Source organism: Harpia harpyja, chromosome 17 (assembly GCF_026419915.1).
Source record: "Harpia harpyja isolate bHarHar1 chromosome 17, bHarHar1 primary haplotype, whole genome shotgun sequence".
In the NCBI taxonomy this organism is placed as follows: Eukaryota; Metazoa; Chordata; class Aves; order Accipitriformes; family Accipitridae; genus Harpia; species Harpia harpyja.
Genome location: NC_068956.1, coordinates 26,503,820 through 26,529,254, shown reverse-complemented (window position 1 = coordinate 26,529,254; position 25,435 = coordinate 26,503,820).

Here is a 25,435-nt window from a genome sequence, read left to right as displayed (position 1 = left end):
AATCTGCCATTTTTCTTTGCTACCCAATGCACACACTCTCCAGAGCTGCTGTAATCTGACATCGTTATAATAATGATTTATTGCACAAAAGGAGGAGGAAAGGAAAAAAACTATGGAAACATCAAGCTCTATTAAAGGAAGCCTCAGTATTTGGTGAATGAATGAGTATAAAACAGAAAAAGTGAGACTATTTATTTTAATGCATTAAGAATGCATATAAGACGTGTATTCTTCACTAATATTATATAAAGTTTCTATGATGCTGGATCCTTTGGGACACCTAATAGGTGACAGCAATTTTAAAAAATTGCAGAACAAATATCCAATCAGTCCCAGGGGCTGTAGATACATTGACAAATCAGGAATGTTAAGTAAGTCATGCATTCTGCTCAGGACCAGTGAATCCACCCTCTTGTGCATTCACGTGTCCATGCCTAAGGTCTGTTGGTGAAATGTCAGGAGGTCTGCAGACCTTCAAATACTTATAAAGCATATGTAAATCATTAAATGACCAATGAGTTCCTCCAAACCCCCAGAGCTCTGCAGTGAGCACACAAGACCAGGCCCTTGTCTTGAGTACCTTTACAGCATGTCTCACAACAGGACAGTGACCAAGGCCACAGCCCAGCTGGAGGGAGGGAGGGCAGAGTTTTGCTTTGATGTCTCTAGAACTGGTGGCTGGAGAAGGCATCTTTGGGAACTCCCTGTCCCTTCCACATCTAAATTTGTTATTGACTTTGTGCCAGTAACACAGCTATAGCCAGTAACACCTTTGCAACCAGACCCCTGAACACCAGCATGCAGGTTCGCAGCAGGTTTCTCTCAGAAGCGTTTCCAGGGATGCCTGCCATGAGCACCACTTCAATAGGGACAAAGCAAAAAGCGATCTACAAGGAGGGCCCGAAAGCACCCTCAACCAGTTTGCTGATGTCACCAAACTGGGTGGTGAGGTGGACATGTCAGAAGGGAAAGCCATCTTACAGAGATCTGGACAGGCTGGAAGAGCGGGCTAGCAAGAACTGTATGAAGTTTAACAAAGACAAGTGCAAGATCCTGCACCTTGGACAAAATAACCAAAGAGCCCAGTACCGGCTAGGATCTGTGTGGCTGGGGAGCACCTTGTTGAAAGGGACCTGGGGTTCGTGGTGGAAAACAAGCTGAACATGAGTCAGCAGTCCACAGCCACAGCAGTGAAGGCAAATTTGTTCCTGGGCTGCATCTACAAGGGCATTGCTAGCAGGATAGAGATGTCATCATCCTACTTTACTCACTGCTTGTCAGGCTGCACCAGGAGAACCGTGCCCAGTTCTGGTCCGCACAATTTAAGACGGACACAGACAGACTGGAGAGAGTCCAAAGGAGGGCCATGAAGATGATCAAAGGGCTGGAGAACCTGCCCTATAAGGAAAGACCGAAGGAGAAGAGAAGGCTCAGGGCAGACCACATCACAGTATTTCAGTGCTGGAAGGGCAGCTACAAAGGAGATGGAGGCTGTCTCTTCACAAGGAGCCACATGGAGAAGACAAGGGACAACACGTACAAGTTGCACCGGGGGAGGCTTCATCTCAACAGAAGAAAGAAACTTTTTACAGTGAGAAAAATCAGTCAGGGGAACAACCTCCCCAGGGATGTGGTAGTCCCCATCACTGGAGGTTTTCAAGAGGTGATTGGACAGGGTGCTAGATAATCTTATCTAGGCTCCCTTTACCACGAAACGCTGGACCAGATGATCTTTCGCGGTTCTTTCCAACCTGGGCTGTTCTACGATTCTATGAGTCTATGATCTGCACATAGCAGGTAGGGCTGTAGGTCCTACAAATAGTTACTGAAACTATTGCCACTGAAATGTGGATGGGCACTGGTTTGTGAACCAATTAATCCTCAAGTGACGACAGTAAGAGATGAGTAATGAAAGATGAAAAAGTAGTTGGAAGAAGCTGTAAAGTATAGGCAAATGCAGGAATAAAAATTAGATAAGGAAAATGTGAGTAAAAGGTTAATTGTTATCTTAGATTTTGCTAGTCAGCTAACCAGTATCCATGTCCTGGTTTCAGGTGGGATAGAGTTAATTTTCTTCTTAGTAGCTGGTACAGTGCTGTGTTTTGGATTTAGTGTGAGAATAATGTTGATAACACACTGATGTTGCCAAGTAGCGCTTATCCTAAGTTGAAGACTGTTCAGTTTCCCAGGCTCTGCCAGCAAGCAGGTTACAAGAAGCTGGGAGGGAGCATGGCCAGGACAGCTGACCCGAACTAGCCAAAGGGATATTCCATACTGTAGAACGTCACACTGCATATATAAACTGGGGGGAACCTGGCCAGGAGGGGCGGATCGCTGCTCAGGCATCGGTCAGCAGGCGGTGAGCAATTGCATTGCGCATCACTTGTCTTTTCTTGGGTTTTATTTCTCTCTCTTTTTGTTATATTCCTTTTCATTACAACTATTATTATTATTATTACATTTATTATTATTATTATTATTATTATTATTATTATTATTATATTTTATTTTAGTTATTAAACCCTTCTTATCTCAACCCACAAGTTTTACTTTTTTTTTCCCAATTCTCCTCCCCATCCCCCTGGGAGCCGGGAGGAGTGAGCAAGCGGCTGTGTGGTGCTTCGTTGCTGGCTGGGGTTAGACCATGACAGCCCAAAATGAGTTACGGTAAACTGCTAGATAGTTGAGAAAGCAGAATTTGTAATTCTGTTATGAGATGACACAAATTTATGACAGATGGGAGTTTAATGAAAATTACAGTCATTCCTGAACACACACACACTCATGAGGAATACCTTCAGCTGATAAAGCAGAGATCAACATCAGTCAAGGATAATTTAGTCTTTACTGCTACAAATACCACTTTCCTGACTGCAGATATCCATGTTGTTCACAGAAACAGTGGGACTAGCAAACAGTAACCAAACAGAATAAAAATCATTACCAATCAGATGATTAACTTCATCACATCATAAGATGATATGGTAGTCTTTCAGAAAAGGAAGAAAATATGAATAACCTTTTTTCCAAGCAACGGATTTGAGAAATCTCAATTATATTTTCCAAACTCACGTTGTGGGGACTGTTAATGTCTTTCATGTCACTCTTTCCATTACAGCTCCTTTCAAGCTTCAGAAATATTTAATGCATGAATACCACAGAATCTTTTCAGGAAATGTTTTTATTAAATAAATGTGCTTTGACTGAGTTCACAGTCATTTTCTGTTCACTTTCTGTAGGTATACTTATATCAAAATTTAATGGCAAAAATAATTTTGAGTCACTTGACTTGAACATCAATTCCAAATGTCCACAGAAAGCACCTGTTTTAAATTATAAGGGTTTGCCCAGGAAATGTGGTCCAAATCATTCTATTCACCCAATAAAGCAACAGAAAAAACCTGTATTATTTACCATATAGTGCACAGAACTGTTTTCACATGGATCCAGTCCACTCACACCTTGTAAAAGCACTGGGGCGGAAAGTCCTATATTCACATTCAGCCAGAGGAGGAGACCGCCTGTCTCCAAAGGTTACCTCCAGCACCAGTGTCCCATACAAACACCCATGACGGATGCTGGCAGCGAGTTGTACGCCTTCTCACAGCATGCCCTGGCTTTGCAGTTTGAGAATTATTTAGTCGGATTTGACAGAAAGCCTTGATGTCTCTAAAGCAGCGTGGTCCACTGGGCAGCCCCAGAGATGCTGCTGGCTGAGCCAGCTCCCTCCCCTGGAGGGTGGGATCTGGCTGGTACCCAAATGGCTGAAGCAGCCCCCTGCCCTCGCCTACCTGCAGTAGCGAGTGTGGAGAAGTCACTGTGAGGGGAGAAGGTGGTGACTTGGACACAGGGGCAAGTAGGAATGGAGGGAAAGGCAGGCTGAGCAGGGGGGCTGTGGCACCAAGAGGGCTGTCCACCAGCGGGACTTGTGAGGTGTGGATCTGGTCCTTGCTGCTGTCAAGATTCAGCCACCACCAGGTATCGCTTCTCCACAAAGTCCCTGGAAGTCTAAGTCACGGTGGGGAAAGGGGAAGTAAGTTAAGTTGCCCACTTCAAATGCAGACAGACACCCAAAAGCATATTGTGCAGCAAAGTGATTTTACCAGGGCTGATTCTGCTTTCAAGTAAAATGGTGCAAATCCACAGTGATGGCGGATATCTTTTTGGAGACATTACTATAAAAATGAAGATCAGACTTAGCATGATCAAGACTTATCCCAGTGGGAAAATACACTATAGAGCCATTACCAGAAGATGGACACCAAATGAGAAGGCAGCTGAGATATCTGTAATTGAGTGTGAGAAAATACCCTTTCCCAGTGGTTTCCACTGAAGCTAAACCTAAGCTGGATCCCCTTGTGATGGCCAGTCCATGCACGGGTGACTCTCTAGCACAGATTGAGCCAGATATACGCTATTCACACTTCTTCCTCCAGCTGAAGCGGTGGTTCAGTTACCTCCCACTTCACTCCCATAATTTGAAACCAATTTGTAGCAGTTCCAAATGATTATGGCCAATTTCCCAGCTGGCAATTTCAATAATAAACAGAAGTAGCTATTTTATTTACCTCCATCAAGTTTAGATTTTCCATAGGTACTTAAATCTTATTTTGACAGCTGTTTCTACACATGCCTAATTTGAAGGAATGGAAGTGACAGGTGGCAATAGCAGTAATTCCTGCTTCCATGAGGTTTCCCACAACTCTAAGTAGTTTTGATTAATGCCCGTGTTTATCACTTTCTAGCCAAGATCACTCATATATCAGAGCTGTCTGGTATGACAGCTGTTAGGTTGAGTAAACAACTATTCCTTTCCCCATCTAATTCATGTGTAGACATCTCTAATTTCTGGAGTAGCTCAAGTAAGTCATTTTATGGACAAGGACATTGGGTTCTTAGTGAGTTTTATGTACACTGCTAGTCCCAACACTTGGTGTTTAGTCTTCCTCAGGGGCAACCCCCAGAAGTAAGATCTTCAAAAGAGTATATTCTGTAATAAAAATTCTGAGAAGAAACTCATTTCCCCCTCCTCTCCAGGTCTCACATCCTCATTACGGATTGTACCACTGGTAAAATTATGCTTTCATCTGCTATGGCTGCTGTAATTGGAAGCAGGCTGTATGGACCTTAAATAACATGCTGCAATAATTCAGTCCAGTATTAAAAAGCATGTTATTATATGGCATGCTCAGGAAGAGACAGGAAAACCTACCAAAATTCAGTGGATGACTATTTGGACCTATTAATTTTAAAACTGGTCTTTTTAGCAAAGAACACAGTTTTCCTCAGCTGTATACTTCATGTCCTCTGTTTCTCAGATTTAGTTATCGTAAGATTTTGACACAGTGTTTGGAGACTCTAACGTATTAAAAATTCTTCAATGGATGAATTTCCTAACTAGAAGGATTTCTACCAGTCAGTAATCCCTATTATGTTCTGAAGACTCCCATGGTTTTCTCCAACATCTGCCTCTAGAAATAACAATCATCTGGCAATCCATGCAGTCTACCACATGCAGTGGGAATAGCTGGTACTTGTTTAGGTGGGACTTGCAGCTTGTTGACTAAGTTCCCTTCGCAGTCCATTGATTCAGTCCATAAATCTGTAATACCGATTTTTCCACGATGGGATTATTGGCTCTGTGGAGGTGCTAATCCCTTTCTCTCCCCTCCCCTCTTGAGTAGAGGTAGCCCTAATGACTAGCTTAAACCCTTCTTCTATATTGTTAAGGCTAGACATGTATGTACAGAGTTTCACTTTTCTCACCCATCCTTCAAAAAACCTGCAACCTGAGAGCATCCTTGACTCTACCAACATCTACTGCCAATCTTAGACCAAGATGGTAGCTCACTGATATTCCTGGCTTTCCCTAAACCTGTTGGTCTGGGACTCAGCTGTAGTCTAAGCCACTGAATTTTTTGCGTCTCTGCAGAGGGTTTGCGTGTGACCAGGAGCCTACACTGTGTTCTCAGTGAGGGGAGATGTAGTCGGTGCTGTCGGTAGAGTCCAGAGAGCCAGGGGCTGTTTCCTCAGAAACACACTCCGAGGATGGTGACAACACATGATAGCAATTTTGTTAACTGAAAGAAGCTTGGAAACAAGCAATGTTGGAAGGGAAGTACAAGTAAGGCAAGAATCAATGCTAGCCCTGAGTAACCTTGGAGCAGGGGGTTGGACGTGCTGTGGTGCCTTCCAGTCCGAAATTTCCTATGAGCCTGTGACTCCAAGTGCTGGAAGTTACAGGAGTGGTCAGTGCTGGCTGATGATCTGTGCACTGTAGCCTTGTATTTGAGACCTTCTGCTCCTGGGGCCATGTCACAGTATTCTAGATCTTTACCCTGCCATCTGCCAGTCACTCATAAAAGACAAATTTAAGAAGGACGCCTGCAGAACTTTGTCGCTGTGCTCCAAAAGGAGAAATCACACTTCCGCACATGGCAGGAAGGGGTTTATGTGGAAGGCTTTATGCCAGTAGAGTTTTACTGCAGGGAGAAGGGGAAACCACGATAGGGGATCAGGCTGGGAGTCCTGCACCAGTAACTGCTGGAAAGACCACAGTCCCTTAGGACGCACAGAACAGTTTTGCTCCCAGCTCTCCTCCTGCACCAAGCAGGGCTGGCGGGGGTGCAAGCTTCTCCCCACATCTTCTAGTTGAGGTCTGCTCGCAGGTCATCATCCAGTCTCGGGAAGGGTCTCTCAGGAAGCCCAGGCACCCTGGCTGACTTGGGGGTGGGAAGCCTGGCTCTAGGCTTCGTGCCCAAAGCACCGTTCCCAAGGGGCTCCGGCACGCTCCGCAGCCGCCGGCTCTGCAGCTCCATTCCCACCACTGGTCCTCGCTCATGCTTGTCAGAGATTTCTTGGCATTTTTGCAAACATTTCTATTTGGCAACAAAGCAAGGCTTTATTTTGAGACCTTATTGTTCTCTACAACTACTTGAAAGGAGGGTGTAGCGAGGTGGGTGTCGGTCTCTTTTCCCAAGTAGCAAGCGATAGGATGAGAGGAAACGGCCTCAAGTTCCACCAGGGGAGGTTTAGGTTGGAGATTGGGAAAAATTTCTTCACCGAAAACGTTGTCAGGCATTGGAACAGGCTGCCCAGGGAAGTGGTTGAGTCACCATCCCTGGAGGTATTTAAAAGACATGTAGATGTGGTGCTTAGGGACATGGTTTAGTGGTGGACTTGGCAGTGCTCCGTTAATGGTTGGACTTGTTGATCTCAAAGGTCTTTTCCAACCTAAATGATTCTATAATTCTATGATTCTACGATTAGTGATTACTTCCTTATTTTTGATCTTGTGGATTATTCTGTAAGTATTAAGCTTGCATTAAAATGTTATAGACAGTGTGGAAAATAGTATTTTAATATATCTTAGATAAATTGAGAACAAGGTCAAAAATGGACATTTTGCCATTAATAAAATGTGAAATGGAAATTTTTTACTTTTAAAATGTCATTGAAAAGTATGTTGGCAAAAGAGTAAAACCATTTTTTGTAAAAAATGAAGTTTTAAGGGAAAACTGTTCTAGATATTTCTTCAATCTCTTTTTCCAACTACAAAGCACATTTTTTAATTGCTCTGAGTTAGTGGAATAAAAGCAACATGTTCATATACATATATATGTAACACATATGTATACATACCACATGTGTGTGTGTATATATATGGACATGTATATCAGCCAGCATAAGAGACTAAACACAACTTTCTGGGACCGGGATGAATGAAACCAAACTTTGTGATAGATACAAGTGATTACCTGAAAAATACAAGCAAAATATTGCTTTTCACTAATAACTAAAGGATCACATCACAGGTTGCCTGAAACCTCCTTAAATTGGATTTTGGTGCCTCAGTCCCACACACAGACTCAGCAGTGATCAATCTTCTATGACCCTAAAATCAATAGTTACTCCTGTGAGTAGCATAAAAAGTCCCACAGCAGCTGGAATTAGGCTGCAGGCATGCTCATTGCTCATGAAAAACTGAGCAGAAGGAAGAAAAAGAAAGGAGATCAGGAGTGGTTTGTGTGGTGTGCATCTTGCTCTAATAATTAATTCCTTATGGTCAAATAGATTGTACTATTTTTCCAGTTTTCCTACATGTCATAATAATGTCAGTTAAACAAAGTGTTATTAGGGTAATGTTGGTATCTCTGTATTATAATACATGGTCATAAATTGAAAACACAATACTGGTCCATGACAACCACAAGAAGTGGGATTCTTGAATCCAGCTGAGCAGCTGAAAAGATGACATTTTAATATTGATGGTAGAACCAATTTAGAATTGAATGTGGAAATAAACACAGTGCTGCAATTGGAAAATGCAATTAGAACACACCCCAAGTTAGGAATCAAAGTTACACATTGTCATAAACAGAGTTTGCTTTCATCACGTAGTTATAAACTCCAACCATCTGTTCGTTGATGGGGATGGGAATGCTCTGCCATTAACAAGAGAGTTATTCATGGGAGCAAATGGGCTGAAACAGGGTCTGAGGAGAGGAGGAGGGTTTCCACTTGGGTTATGGATTATTAAAAAGAGCTTGCAGAGGACGTGTGCATGTAATGCAAAGAGAAGGGATGAGCACGCTTAGGAGAGCGCAAACTGAACATATATCATTTTTCACTGTTAGGGCAAGGATGTGCAAACCAGAAAATTCCCTTTGCAACCTAGATGATAATTTCCAGATTTGAAAAAGAACAAGGAGGAGGAAGGGGGGAGCATCTCACATTTGGGGGAATAGCTGGCACAATTCGATGCAGAAACAGGATTTTTCTGAGTTATCTCTGAGTCAGTCAGACAGGCATCAGGCTGGATTTATGACTGTAAATAAGACAATGCAGATGCGCAGGGTTATTCCTGCTTCGAGACATCCTACAGACTGGGCTGAGGATCCAGCAGGATAACCTTCCTACCATCAGTTACGTGCTGGCACGAAGAGAGCTTGCAGGCTGCAGTATGATAAGCCTCAACTGCTCAGGAAATATATGATGTACCTCAGTGAGTGCATTATACAAATAAATTGATATTTGATGTTTTTGCAATAGAATTGTAAAAGGTTATAGAGTGGAACGTTATTAACTGCATAAAAGGCATTTGTTGGTGTGTTTTTCTGTGCTGAATCTAGTAAGTAGATTCAGCAGCTGTCCTCATTTCCCTCTCATTGCTTTTTTCTCTAGTGGCAAATTCGATCTGCTCTGTGACACCACATTTGCCATATGCTCCATGGCCTATCATTTCGTGCCAGTGCGTCCTTTGAGATAACGGCAGGACTCCCACGGGGAGCCCCTGCACTCAGGATACCCCGTGCCCCCCACAGCCTTTTGCTGAGCCTGTGCAAAGGCAGGGACATGCGTGATGGGCACACTGGCTCGCCTGTAGTGCAGCGGAGCAATACAAACTGGCAGTCTGCAAATAAATAATGTCCGCAGCCGCTTAAATACTAACATGAACATTAAGCTGTGTTTTCAATTGCCTGGCTCACTATCTCAATCACCTCTCCCAGCTCAAGAGATTTATTTGAAATTCTTGCTATCAGACCCACTGTTTCTGAAGCCAGTTCATTCCACGAGCTGGAATTATGGCCCTCCTCATCAAGCTGATTTTTATTCCTTCCTCAGATTCCTCTTTCCATAGCCTGCTTCTGACCATCCACCCTGCCTTTGCCATCATACTCCAAAACTATCCCACTAAAAACAAAGTCAGCTTAAGCATTTAGGTAGGGACAGTGCTTAGAATGTTTCCAAACTGCCCCCCTCTCCCCTTACTTGTGACCCTGTATCTTTTATTTTCCTCTTTCAATTCATATGACTTAAGAAGTGCTTTCTATTCAATGTAACTTAAAGGAAATGTAAGGTAATTGTAAGGTATAATTTAGCTTGCCTTTTCGCAGTTTTCACCTTATCCCAATGCTTCCTAACCTTTGAGGCTGAAGACGATTTGAGTTAATTTACGGTTACTTTGCTGTGAAGCAGCCTGGAGTGCTCACACAATCAGTTTTGATGTTTTCAGCGCTGGAGGAAATGGCCTCCAGGTGACGATAACCATTTGAACCACTTTCGATAGAGCTATGTGAGCATGATTTTAGCACCAGCTAGCATCTCACAGTGTTTAATGACTTTTGGTAAATCAAAAAGGAGTACCAACAGACCGGCACCCTGCAAAAAGAGATGGGAAGCAGTACTTTATCTGAATAAACTGCCCACTGTTTAAGGGTCTAAAAAGCTAAGCAAAGAAAATTAGAACTCAAACTACCTTGTGACGTTGGTAAATACATATTATCTGCATCTGAAGTGTAATGAAAACTGTAAAAAGCACAAAGAGAACTGATATCTTCTGATAATAAATCCTATATTTCTACCACAGAATTATTTTTCTTCCTCTAATATCATACAGTGAATGCTGGAGGAAGTCGCATCAATAAAGAAGACAGAAGGACATACTCTGCTGATTTAATTAAAAATTTAAAAACAAATTTGTTTTATCAATGTCAATACAAACACAATATCTCCTGGATGAAAAGTCCTCTATTTGTCATTTATGAAGAAAGAGAGACACAAGGAAAAAATACGTATTGAATTAGAGCCAAGAATTTTAAAAGTGGGTAGCTGGTCTTACTTCAATTTAAAAAGTGATGTTAAATTATTTCTATTTTTATTTATAAAACTCTCTGAGCAGCTGAATTATTCATACACTGTACTACTGCAGAATGTTACTCAACCATTTTGCACAGATGAAAATAAAGCTCATGCTACACTGTCAAATCCAAAATCTGAACACTATGACAGCTCTCTAAGAGTGATAGTAAATTTCTTGGCATGTTCATGTAATAAAGAACATCTCTGGCCACTACAGCTAGAAAAATATCTGCTCCTACAAGAAAATATTCTCCCAAACAAAAGACCTCTCATCTGTGTTTCTTCTCAGCACCTCTTCAGCCAAGAAGTCTTACGTTTGTGGTGTTTCAGTTGCATTATTACTCCCCAGGTTGTGAATCACCGTAAAACTGCGTTACCCACGCAACCCTAGAGGACACACTGAAGGAGCAGAGCACGGCTGCCACTGTCTTTCGCCATGGGAGAAAAATCCGTACTTGGAAAAACATCTGTAAGTGTACAGCTGTAAGCTTTCAGTACATCATATAGTAGCAAGATGGGATACAAACCTCTGCTGGGGTATACAAGGCATGCCAGCCTCTGCTGCAGAGAATAACCTAGAAGCTGTAAATAAATCTCCATTCTCAGTATCTCTGGAAGGAATAAAGCAGACACGCATGGACCTGGCTGCTGTACCCTGGCCTGCCAGTGGTACGCACAGACATTCGAACCTGGGGCTAGCTCCCCGTCTTCTCCCTCCCCTCTCCAAGAGTATTCTTAATGTCATGATAGAAACAGAAGTCACTCACCCGTAACTGGAGCTCTGCAAGGTATCTGTCGATGTGCGTTTTGAGCGAGGTGGCTATAGTCACCATGAACTCAAATAGGGACTGGTACAGAGACCACATCTGTGACAGCACGTCCATGAGTATGTCCTGGGGAAACATCCTACCAGGAGCTCCTGGGCACTGGCTGCGGCTGCCCTGGGGCTGATCCTGGCTCTGCCGGAGTACTTGGTGCTCACAGCCTCTTCCATTAACTGAGCAGAAGGGTCTTCCTCAGCGTGGCAGTCATGAGCCCCCCCGTCTTCCATTCCCACCCTACTTCAGTCAGTGGTCCAAGTAGCGCGTCCATCGTGGTCTTGTTGAAGGAGACGGCACTCGCGTCTTCTGAACGAGGACAGGACCCTTGCAGGAGGATATTACGAGAGTGTTCAGAGAAAGGGTACTAGGCACGTACAGCCTTCATCCAAGCTTGTATTGAGGACAGCCATTGCTCAGCATGACTTGCTGAATGAAGCGTGTGTCACTTAACATTGAGACAGAGTCAGACCGTTTCTGATGGAAACGTCGGGAAAGTAAATTATTTTGCAGAGTTTATTTTGTCACTTGCTGGGATTCCTGTGTTCTGTACTACTGTGGAAGAAAGCTGGGTCTGTACTTCAGAAGGTGTTTAAGCCAGCGAGGTTGCGTAGGCATGTCTCCACATTTTCAGCAGGTCTGAGTTATTCCAATTTGGTATTTTCTCTTTTGAAGCACATATGAACAGAGCCTGAGCAGGCAGCTACATTGGACTTTTTTCACCTGCTTGCCAATCGGACTGCACCTTCTGTCAGTATTTGCTAGTTCAGCATAAAGCTAAAGCAGCAGAGGGAGCAAAACAAGGGCCCACCCCATCATTCAAGTTATTCCTTGCTTAGAGGAGGCATCTTGGCAAGATCAAGCCCATTAGTGAACTGCTTTGCAGTTCTTCACCCCACTCTGCAAACAAGTCTGGCAACTGGCTGTGCGCATGAGAAAGGTACCTATGAAGAAACTTTTTGGCTAACACATACACTCACCTGAAGGAAACAGTGTGAAAAAATATTCTTTCCACTCTCAGCAGTAAAAGTTATGTCCCCCCAATCTTCTGATTTCCTTTGGTTTATCATAGCTGCTATCTTGAAAATAAGTGATATATGAAAGCTCCAATGAGAAAAAAAAGCAGTTGATCTTTCCCGGATAATGTCAAATTTATTTAAGCCAATATAAAAGCTTTCTTTGAAAGGAGAGCTTAAGTTTGATGTCATTGGTCTTATTAACTGCTAGATGATGTTTAACTAGATTACAGTTGCCATTTTTTTTACTAGTTCATTCAAAATAAAAGAAGACTGACAGAGGTGACTGTCAGTAAATGTTACAATGTCTGCAGAGGTAAGTCCTAAAGAGCCTTGAAGTCACTGGATATAATAGACAAAAATGATCTAGCAGGCAGATGTTCAGGAAGACTTGGCATGGTTAAAATGGTATGCTTAGAAATTATTTTTAGCAGCAGCATTCTTTGTGGCTATGAAAATGGCAAAACAAATTTGTCAAGGTCTGAGCAAAAGCACTGCAAGCCAGCGCAGCAGATGCACACTCAGTTTCAACCTGAGCAGAAGTCAAGCCGGTGCTCTTACCTAAAGTAGTTGAGAGAGGAGGTCGGAGAAGAGTCTGAGCCGAGCACTGAACCGCTGCGAGGAGTGCCAGAAAGGAGGACCGGAGCTTTGTTTTCAACAGGCACCTGGAAAATAACATTTAACTACGCAAGTAATCACAGAAACGGTCATTGAAGCTGTGTTCCTAATGAGGGTCCTTAGATCGGGCATGCCAATGGAAGGGGCCACCAGCCTTCGAAGAGGATTGGACCTCCAAAGGGAAGCTTTTGGGAAGCAACCAGCAGACCGAGAGGATGGCAGGGGAGTAACAGCCTTGCAGGCAGCGGGGAAACTGCTGTTTCAAGACGAGCACAGGTCTAGTTTTACGATATGGTTGAAAGGAGCCATTTCAGAGGTGCTCAGTGAGAACACCGGCTGGCTTTGGGGGAAATTTGGTGGACAGCTATAGAAGGCACAGTCTTAGAGATGAATCAGTTGGCTTGGAGGTGAATAGGAGGAAACCTGTGGTTCACCTGTTAGGTGAAGTTATGCCCTGATGCACAGGCAAGTGACCCCCTAGAGATGATCTTCGCAAAAGGCATCTTACACCCAGAGCAGAGCTGCAGTTGTTGACTGCAGGTGAATATTACAGAAACAGGTGAATATTCACCTCAAAAAGAATAGAGTATGAAGCGAGCCTGTGAAGAACAAGAAGGGCACCTTGGAATTCAGAAAACATCAGCGTAAAGTAAAAAACATTAAAAATGGAGTTAAATCAGGCCTTGCAGTGGAGATTTAAATAGAAAGTGAGATTTTTGATCATGTAAATGAAAGAAGAAATTTGTGGGCTGCTCTGTCGTGAGGTAAGTTTCATGGGAAATCCTGGATTCTCCCAAAGTGAAGGGGGTGCCCTATCCCACCTGGACTCTCAGGAAGCCAAAGCAGCCACTCTGCGAAACGGACTCTTCGAGCTTCATAGCTGTTACAGATGTCTGGTCCTCAGCTGCAGTACTAAGTGTATTTAATTTCAGCAACCCTGTCTGTGTTCCAGGGAAAACTTAAATGTCAGTGGGTTTTGTTTCAACCTTATTTGGATCCATAAACTTTCTAAGCTGCTGTGAAGAAGACTTGAGGGACAGCTCATTGACCCACATTCCTATGGGATGGTTGGTTGGGGAGGTGTCTGCTCCAGGCTGGGCGAGACGGTGGCTTTTCTAGGAGCTGTGTCCCTCCTGCTCCAGGAGAGAAGGTTTCAAAGACCAAAGGATGGAGTAAGAGCAGATGGTGGCATGAAGCTGAGAATCTCCGGCTTTGAGGATGGGAAGGGGTAAGTTACAGATTATGTACATTTACACACATACATAGCAAAAATGAAATATTTTTATTTTAGTCTATCTGGTCTAGCCACTGATTTTTATTTTAATAGATTCAGTTTTTAATTTGAATGATACTTGTCTTGAGTTTAAAAGCTTTCAGTCTTTTGAAGGAACCTTACTGTATGAGGCAGTCTAGACAAAACCACCATGGAGTGCACATGTAGGATGAGGCATAAATGAATCAGTAATACCCAGTACTGCTGTAGACCTCACTATCTGGGAGTATAAGGGAGCCAAATTTTTGTAGGAAGGGATATCTGTCTTTCAGGAGACCAGCTGGTAGAATCGGAAGACTGAGAAGATTTTGAGCACAGAAGCCCTGGGTTAGGTTCCGAAGTGGCTCTTCTTCCTGTCCCCTCGTGGTTTCAGGAACTACTGTACCTGAAAACTTGTTTGATTTTTGCCATTTTACCTGCTGGGATAATACAAATGTACTATTAATTTTACCTCACTCAAATAAGCAGGGCCCTGCTCCTCAGAATTGTATCTTATACAAGATACAAACACGAGCTTGCACTTGAATGAAGTCATGTGGCTTTTTATGCGCTAGCCACACATACAAATGGGATGCTGCTGTTTCAGTTAATCCTGTCTAACACAATAATGTGGCATGTAATGTGGGGGAGAGCTCTCCTGGCCAAGAGCCACGCTAAGCTCTTTTTCCAGCTCAAGTTTTCATCAGCTCACGGAGTCCACAAAGCTGTTGAAAGACCCTGTTGAAATGACAGGGATTCAATTAAAGCTGTGACACATACCTACTGAAAGGGGTTTTTTTTTTCTGAGTGCTCGGTTGCCCTGCTTTGAGATAAAAGATTTGTGCTTCCTGAGGACCGATGCAGAACAGCTCTTAACAGAAGTGAAATCCTGTATGAACTGAACCTTTGCCTCAAGCCTGCTAATGGGAAGGAAAGAAAGAAAGAAAGGAGAGAAATGTGCTGAGCCTGTTTGCGTCTGACAAACCCAGCCGAGAGCAGCAAAGCATAAAAGGCAAAAATTAGGCTGGAAGTACAGAGGGTGGGAGTCCAGGGAGGAGCACGGTGACATTGTGCATCGCCACCAAAGTCTCCCACAGCTGCCCTGCGGTGGTGGCCCCCGCGTTTGGCAACTGTCGCAATGGCAGCACCAAAGCAAACGAGAGGATGGAGAGAGAGGCAGCCTGCAACCGGCGGGGGAAAAGATGCTTTCCAGAGAATTAAAAAAAACTAATGGGAAAAAGCACTGACATCGTTCCTTGAAAGTGTATTATATTTATTACATTGCTTAACAAACACAGTCCATTAATAGAACAAATTTAATTGACTGTTTTACTTAAAAAGTCTAATGGACATTGATTGTGAATGTTTAACGGCATGTGTTTATTTGGGGGCTTAAAGTAATTCCTAAGAGCCAGGAGCAGGTTTTTGTTTTGATATATGTATAGAAATGGGGAGTCAACTTCAACACTGCCCTATGTCACTGTGTGGCTGAAATGGCATTATCATACTCAAGGATTGCACGGGTCACAAAACAGAGAATAATTTAGACTCAAGTTAAGGGTAGTTCAAACAAAGGGCTTTACACCTTTCAACAGGATCAGAAAATTTAATTGGATAAATCAAAAACTTGAGCTAACAGATTATAAAAAATCCCTTAGCAATGCTATATTTCAAATTTCCTGTTTACAAAATACAGGAGCTGCATCAGTTAACAGAGGGTGAGTCAGCTTCTCCTCTCAGCTAATGGAGTATGCCGGAGTGTAGAAGGGTTGGGGGGGATAATTCGTTTTAATTCTGTGATGTATTTTAAGATCTCTACTGGAAAACTTTGCTAAGTACAATTAGTGATTTTAAAAGGAGAGAGGTGAAAATGGAGGGAAGGAAAGATCCCAAATGCCTTAATTGCAGTATGAAAAGTCTAAGAAAACAAGCTCAGAGCCTGCTTTCCTTGCAGTGGCTGGGACTGGGCTGACTGGGGCTCGAGCTGGGTGGCTTCCCCAGGCATTGGGGGATGGAATTTCACAGCTCTGTGAGACACTTGCAGACAAGCCAGCACGAGACTGATTAACGAGCTTGTTAGCAAACATTGCTCTATATTAAATTTATTTTGATAGAATTCCTGTTATTACCTTTACATGAAATTGGGCAACTGAGCTACTGGGAAAGAGTTTGGAGGCATCTTATGCTTGAGCTGAGCTTTGCCTCAGCCAAGAGTCAAAATAAATGGAAGGGATGGTCATGCCCTGTTTTTACACTCAGTAATTAAGGCAGGGATACCTGACAGGACAACAGCCCAAATACACCACTGATTATGTTTACCTGCAAGAATTTTGTGTAGTCCTGTAATAGAATTATCAGAGGCTTTTCTGGTGGCTTATCATTGTGTTGAATTCAGTTGGTCTCAACTGTTGGAATGATTTTTACACAGTTTACACCAAACATTTTGAAAGGTTAGATGTAACTGCTTAGTTATGCAAAGCCAGAAAGAGTTGGTGAACATAACCAAACCATTTTAGCAGATTGCCCATATATTCTTTTTCTGAAGTAAAATAATTCCTTGCAGCAATTTTTGCAAAATAGGGTCAAATGTAGGTGATGGAAAGTTTCCAGAAGAGGATGTAACTAATGATTTGTAAGATTTGGCTCTGTAGGATACATTTTATAACTCTTGGGTCTGTTTTACCTGATACTGTGCCTTTATAGCATAGCTGCTGGAAGTGTTTCAACTGATACTGCTTAAAAAGGGTACGTTCTTCATTACATGTTCAGTGACATTTCCCCTTTGCCTAATTAGCGGTGAGTGTTAATTCTTTTGATAGTACAGAGCCAAGCTACTCTGGAAAAGTGAGCTGATTTCGGTTCTACTTCATATCAAACATTATTCTTTATTTGAACTCTAGTTGAAGAACTCCAGGCCAAGTTCTCATTTATGGCAGCTTAAATAAGAAAAACTAAAGAAAAAGCCGGTGAAGAACCAATTATATAGGCTTGTAGGAACATTTTTGTTCTGATACTGTTAAAGATGTGATCTTCAAAGTTGTTAAACCTGTGCAGCTCCCACTGACATCCTGAAAGCTGCAAGCGATCGCTTTGCCATGGGACCATTGGAGTTGGCAAGACTTAACATGGTCATGGGCCTGCTCTTTCTTGCAGGAAATAGGAGGTCTTTGCTTTCTAGAATCTTTCTTATGTTTAAACTCTTGCTTTCAAACATTGACTTATGATTTCACTTTTCTATGGATAAATTTCTTGTGTATTCCTCTGGTTAAAGCCCTATAGGTCTCACACCTATTAAAAGAGCTCTGCAGTAAGCGATCTCATACATTTAGGAAAGGGGGGGAAAAAAAAAAGAAAAATTACCAATGGTCTCCCACAGCTAGGCGATCCCACCAAGAAAATCAGGCACATTGGAGACAGAGCTGCTGGGTTGTATGAGGGGCTCCGACTTCTCCCAGGACACCAAAATGACATTGTCTTCCCTCCTGGCTCCCTGCCTCTGCCCCTTCTCCCCCTGAGTGGTCACTTCCACCCCAAAACAAGCAGGTTCCCCTTCATGGCCACACCGACCGCAGCTGTGCCTTCACCTCACGTATTAACCTAGCCCCAACATAAATTTTCCACTCATTACGTCTCCCTCTTTTTCTTCTCCTATCTTGTCTCAGCACATTTCTGTAGTTCATGTTGCTGAGGAAACTCTGCCCTTTTCCTCAGACAAAGGGAAAACACCTCCAGGGCTCTTTTCCCGATCTTTCTCCCTCACGTCACTCAACCTCTTCTCCCTTTCTCTGGGATGCTGTTTCAGGATTAGGGAGGAAAGGTGATAAATGAGATTAAGACATGAGGCAAAAAAGTGAAGACCACAAGACCTTCTTTGAGCAGCTGAACGCGTCCATCCCCCTTTTCCCAGTCAGGTCCTATGAAAATGGTACCATCAGGTCCTATGAAAATGGTACCGCCAGTCCCTTGGCCATCTGCTGAGAAGGGAGAGCAGCCAGCCTCGCTCCCTTCATCACAGGGCAGGAAAAGCGCTAATTGCTCTGAAACAGCGGCATGGTCAGACTCACCCTGTCAAAGGTCAAACCTCTGCTATACCCTGTTATTTGTGTGTGAATAAGACCACAGGTTTAGGCAAGTAAACGTCTTTTCCCTGATACTGCTTATCCACTTTGATCAAGTCATAGGATCCTAATTTGAGTAACTGAGTACAAGGATAATTAGCAATCATGCCAGTGATAGTACATTTATTCAAATTAAGTCAAATATGAGTAATTGGTGGAATTTTTTTTTAGCCAGCACAGATGAGAATCAATCAGCAGCCAATTTTAGACTTCTCTAAGAGAGAAAAACAAATTCTGGAGGCTATTCCTGCTTTACATGTTAAGAATGTTCTGGCCTTCCACGAATAATGTTTTAACGTGATTCAGAAAACTAATTTCCTCCTTTTGCTGCTCAGTTATGGAAGAAAAGGGTTTGATCCAATTGCTCTCCTACCTTCTTTTTCTCTCCAGTCATCCTGTGCCTTTTGGGTGGGACGTCTGCCCTCCACACCGGGGTGACGAGCCGTAGCACAGCTTGTTGCAGGCAATGGACACTGTTAAGTTTACGGCCAGTTGGTTCCCTGGACGTGGAAGTCGCTGGGGTTGATTTGTAGCCCTTAGTGAGAATTTTGGGGGTAATGCTACAGCTGCTCACTAGTGAAATCCCTGCACATGAACTCCTGTGAGACTGTTCCAAGTAATTTTACTCCACGTATTTTACTGCTCCTCTGGCAAAGGGGTACAGGGAATGTGGGCAGAGAGGTACTGCAGCTGGACGCCGAAGCTGGTTGATGTACGAACTGCAGGTAGCGACCTTTCCCAACCAGGCTTCAGTTTGCAATAGGACCATATGGTGGTGATCTCCCTCTTCTCAAATGAGACCTTTGTACCTGGCTTTTGTACTGACCGCCTCCATCCAGGTCCATAGCCTGCTTGCCCTGGGTTTGCTGTGCTGGCCCACGGTGTCTGCGTGGACCAACAGCCTTGTACTGGTGGGGCTGCACAGCGCGGTTTGGTGGGGTCCAAACTTTGGTGGGGTGACACTTTCCAGGCCTCACACGTGGCAAGAAACCCCGGTCCCTGGGGGCATGTCCCAAGGGAGGGGGCAGGCAGTAGTCAGTGCCAGCCTTGCACACTAGTCTGCTCTCTCCTGAACATCTCCCTTCTGCTTTCTTGGATACCCTGCCCCGTCAGATCCATCTGCTTTGGGAGGAAGAGGGCTTCCCGGGGCTCTGGGCAGGCTGTGTCTGCTGTCTGCGTGGCCACGGCACAAGATCGAAATGCTCTGTGCCACCCAAGGGTGGCAGGGACTAAAGACACCCTTTTACCCTCCTGTCGGCCCCCTGACTCTGATGTCTCTGCCCTGAAGGCCATCTCCCACCCCACGGGGATCCTTCCTGAGACACCAGGAAGGTGACGGGTCTGGGATGGGCTGCCCCTGAAGCTTTGCCCATCTTTGAGGCAGAAAGAGGACTGGCATCTCCTTCACTTAGAGTAACAAGTTGTTTCATGCATGTGCCAAGGAGTGCCCCGGGAATCAAACCAGATAACACATTAATTAAATGGAAAGATCCTAGAGCAAGTATGTTAGATTTTAGTGAGTCTTATTCATTTATTCCTTTATAATATGAAGCTATACTATTATAATAATATGAAGTTAACACATTAAACCAATCCTCTTTTAGGCAAGAAGAGATTTTTCAGAAAGTTCTCCCCACCCAATCCTTGATGAAAGCCCACGTGTGCCAACGGCGCTGATACCAGGAAAGCGGGGACACAAGCAGGCTGAGGACGGTGTTTGGTATTGCTCTGATTCGGATGAAGGACAGCACACCTTCTGCACCAGGATTGCCTCTGCCTGGTGTTCCTTTGCTGTGCTCAGTTCACCTCGAGCGAGCAAACAGCAGCTTTGCAGGTCTCAAAAGAGCTTTAGAGTCTTTTCCTTGATTTTTCTTAGAGGGAAACAGAGTCGAACTCTGACCTGCACACCTCTATTAACTGCTTTAAAAGAGATCCACATCTTCAAAAGAAACCCATAAACCATGCAAACAAACATGCATTATTTAAAAGCAGCTGTTGCTGTAATGACTATCTGCAAAGAATAACACAGCCACAAATCCTAAGCACCACATCCTGCAAAGAAGTCTGTGTGGATGTAAGCCTAAGACCTCATTAGCCTAATGGGACTAAGTACAGCTAAGCATCATGCTGACACCAGCCAATAGCTTTAACATTTTGCAGTTCAAAACTCCACTTTTCCCCTTACTTTCATCTGTTTGGTCCAGCCCTGGGAATTTTGCCACTGAGAGCCAGACTGGCTCATAATAGTTGGAACAGATCAACTTTCTGGGTGCTTGAGAAAACTGCTGCCGTGGGTTGACCCTGGCTGGACGCCAGGTGCCCACCAAAGCCGCTCTATCACTCCCCTCCTCAGCTGGATGGGGAGAGAAAATATAATGCAAGCTCGTGGGTCGAGATAAGGACAGGGAGAGATCACTCACCAGTTACCTCCTCCCCCTCCTTCACTGACCTTGGTGTCTGCAGAGTTGTTTCTCACATATTCTCCTCTTGCTGGCTACAATTGCACATTTTTTCTCCCCCTTCTTAAATCCATTAGCCCAGAGGTGCTACCAGGGTCACTGTTGGGCTCGGCCTTGGCCAGCGGCAGGTCCGTCTTGGAGCCGGCTGGCATTGGCTCTGTCGGACACGGGGGAAGCTTCTAGCAGCTTCTCACAGAAGCCACCCCTGTAGCCCCCCCGCTACCAAAACCTGGCCACGCAAACCTGATACAACTGTTAATAAATGAACGGAGTCCCAGTCAGTAGACAATGACAATTTCGGATATAGTTGGCCTAACAATGGAAAAACGCAGTATCAGTGATGGCTTGTACTAATTAAATCCACTTCCCTAGAATTAGGTTGTATGCGATATTGATTCATTCAGTCACCGAGTTTCCCACTGCGGATGTAATGATAATGCAGAGACAGCAAGCTGAGTAGCTCTCAGCAGCGTATCAGAGCAAAATACACAGCAGACACACACCACCAAGAGACAGAAAATTGCAAAAAAGCACTAGACAAAGCTCTAGAAGTACCACTTACATGATCCTGATGAAAGCTCCAGAAGGGAGCTTTTTGGGTGCTGTTTTAAAAAAGCAAAGGTTCAAATCTGTTCAGCTTTTCATGCCCCCAGGCACTGCAATTTGGGTAACTGCTCACTGAAAACCAGTAACTATTTCTGGATGCATTTTCTGGATGAACACTGAGGCCAGACAGTTACTGAAGTGAGCAGGAGAAGGGTTGGTCCCCGTACGGGTCTTGGGAGAGATGATTTCTTGCATGAGCATCATACAAGCTGAAGTACAGTGCCAGCCTCCCCAGGCACAGACGTTTATCACCCTGCCAGGCACCGGGCATCATTAGCTCACTTCTCACTATGAAACCACAGAAGTTACAGGTTCTTTGATAAGTGAGCACTGAGAAAAGCTCAGCAACCTTCAGAGGTTTGGATTCGCTCCGGTCTGCACTGCAAAGACGAGGGAAGATGTTGCAGCAACACTCCCTACTCGCTGGTCCACCGAGGGGAGCTGAGCTGAGCCCAGAAGATCCAGACTGCAGCAAATGCCGGCCCTAAACCCTCGCTTTTCATCCCAGGCCACGGCAAAAGTTGAGACATGTCATTTTGAGAGAGATCAGAATAAATCACTTCAGCATTTGCAGAATCAGGGTGCTTTGTTCTGACACACTGAATTGATCTTGTCACTAACTTAATTTGATATTTTCCACCGCTTCATGGCAATTTCAGCTCCGGGTTGATGATTACCTGATTGATCTCTGTGAGCAAGAGTCTGGAACAAATTCAGGGTGGTGTGACCCCCCCCCAGCACAGTCTAACATGTCCAGAAGGAAGCATGTGTTGTCCGATGGGACATACGGTTTTCTACAGACCCTGTCCCATGAGAGGAAAGGAAAGGGAAGAGAACCCAGGACCCCTCGAACCCTGCAGACTCAAGACAATTCACAACAGTTCACAGAACACTGTGAATCACTTCAAACCTATGCGAAAAAGAACTTTTCCACAGGAAAACACTGTTTTTTTAAAAAGATTATTTTTCCCTTAAATGCCTTTCTAATCAAAGTTTTCAGGTCAACTCTAATCTTGAATAAAAGAAGTATAATGAGAAGTTTAATTTTTGGAAGGGATCTTTGTAGACTTACCAGCTTGGACTTTTAAATAAGGTAGGAAAATTTTTCTGACAACAGAATATCAGCAGAAATCTCTTGCTCTTGTTCGGATTTATTGAAATGAGCAGAAAACCCGAGGAACTGTTTTGAGACCCACTTCATTCCCATGAAAGACTATCCCAGGCTGAATAACAGAAGAGGGACTGCAATAACACACTCCAGAGCTTGTACGGCATTCAGAAATAAAAAGGACTCCAAAACCACCAGGTCATAGGTATTCTGCTCTCCGTTACTTGATGCAAGGGTCGTTTCAAAATAACTCCAAGGAGTTTAATAAAGCCGGCTTGCAGAGGTACCCCCAGGCACGGAGGAGGTTTCAAGAGGGCTTGCTCAAGGGGTTCTGCTCCTGCGCTGGTTCCCATTATCTCGCTAAGGGTGGAAGGCGGTTATTCAAATACCGACATTCACAGAAATTGCCATCTGGTCAAAAGCTTAGTTTTCACGGTCTCTAAGAGATGAACCGAACAGACAGTAGCGCTCTTTTTGATCCCAAATACGAGCCCCGGGGATGGGTTTGAGCTTGTTACATCGGTGGTGGAACCCTACCTACCACCTCCTCAAAGCAAAGCCAGCCTCCGAGCCTGCTTTTAGTTCGCCATCGGCCACGAGGCAGTTACAGCGCTCGCCGTAGCAAACAGCCTTACATTAATCATGTGAGATAAGACCGTCGGGCAGCCCTGCCTTCCACCCAGCTGACGCTGCGGCTTCCATCCATCTTGCTTTTTTCTTTGAAGGCAAACAATTCACCTCGGCTTTGAATCTTGCTTTTAAATCAAGAGAAATATTTGTCTTTTCTTAGCCTTTTAAAATATTTTAAACTATTCCTCTCTGACAGCCAGATATAACTAGAATTACCACTAATGGGTTTCAATACATTATGTTTTATGACTCAGTGGCTGACACTGTTTATATCATATAGATTTTCATTTATGTATATTCTGTTTGTCTCGATTCCCAAACCTCAAATTTATTAGCAAAGAAGAGCTGGCAGAGCTGATGTAAGGAGCAGTATTTAAAATATATTTGTCAGCCAAAATGAAGCTGTGATATAAAGTGCCTCTCTGTGGGTTTCATAAAAAAAAGCCTTATTGAAAAGCTTTTTTTGCAGGAGATGTGCAATTACCCTGCTCATATATATGTACACAAACATATACCCGTAACAAACAAGTACTGAGGACTCATCATGTATAACACATGAGCAGAAATAAGATTTACTTTAACCGAATGTATAGTTTGCTGAAGCTACAGATTATTCCAGTGGCCAGAAAACTAAGGTAAAATAAAATGGAGACCCACATTTCACTAAAGATTTTTTTGTTTCAGGTGTCTAGCTTTGGGCATCTGTGGCTTTACTTTGAAATCTGCTGCAATCCACAAATTTCCATGGTGTTACCTATACTTTAACAGCCATGAAACTGCTACCAGTTGACATCTGAAGCTATCGCATCTCACCAGGCACAAAGTAACTTGCCTGAGGTCATGCGGGGTTTCGCAAAAAAAACCCCCAAACTTATTTTTCCTGTCTCGTCCTGCCTATTTCAATCAATATGTGCCCTACACCCGTTGTCTTGCTGGTAGACTGCTGCTGCTTCTGCAGCACCTCTACTCCAGCTTCTTCTTCACGTACCCACTGACGCTGCTCTCCGTGGAGGAATATCCCAGGAGGTGGCAGAGGGAGGTGACTTTTCTAGCAGTCCCACAGAGGCTCCACGCAGAGATCATGTACTCCATCACGACCCTTGGAGGGGCGGGTGGGCGTTGATTCGTGTTCTCTCAGTCTCTGGGGAGTTTCATCACCTTTGCCAGGACTGCAGCACAGAGCAGCGCTCTGGGAAGAGGAGATGAAATACCCCTGAGCAATAGGTACATGCAGGAAAAATCACCACAGGCCTTGAAAATCAGCTGGGAAGGCATTTTATGGGATGACCCAAAGCGTGCAAGGAGACAGAGACTGTCTGGAAATCTTCAGGTGGGGAGGAGAAGCAGCTTTTATGGCTGACCATGATTTAAAAACCTTGACCAAAGATAAACCATTACTAGGGCCTGGTGTTGAATTAAATTTTGCTTTGAGTCATAACTAAATCATGACAAAAAAAGGAATGCAGTGGAAACTGACATGATAAAATAGAACTGAGATGCCATCTGTCTTTGAATACTTGTGTTTATGTAAATTTTTTCTAATATTCAAGCATGATTTGGAGTAAAGATCCGGCTTTATCTATACCGCAATATTTTGGCATATAAATTTCAATGAAAGCTATGCACTCCAAGACATGCAGAGAACTGTTTTTACTTTTTTTAAAATGAACTAAACTGGTCCCTTCAATGCTGTATTTTTTTTCTAGTTAGCCCTTAAAGAGATCTTACTATGACAACAGAGCAGCAGGTCTCACGCTGTTTGCCTGGCTCTCCTTTCCTTTTCTCTGCAAGTCTTAGAGCTTCTCCCACCCCTACCACACATATCCCCTCCGGCCCCTGCTTTCCGTGACCGCTCAGCCCCCCTAAGTCCAGGCGAGCCCTTCACCCCCTCCCAGGGATGCTGCCATGCCTCCCTCCAGCGAGGTCCCAGTTTTCCCACCTCACTCGCCCCCCAAATTGTGCACCCAGCCTCCAGTGGGGCGTACGGCTTTCGTTCTGCAGCACATCAGGCTAGACGGTAACTAATTCCTTCTAACCTTAAAGCCTGTGGCGAATATGACGATATCCGTAGTGAGAAGAGAATTGAACCCTGGAATTTCAGGTACCTTGGAGTACCTGTTACTTCTCAGGAGAACTGCTCTGGTAGTGGTGAGAAGGTCCCAAACGCAC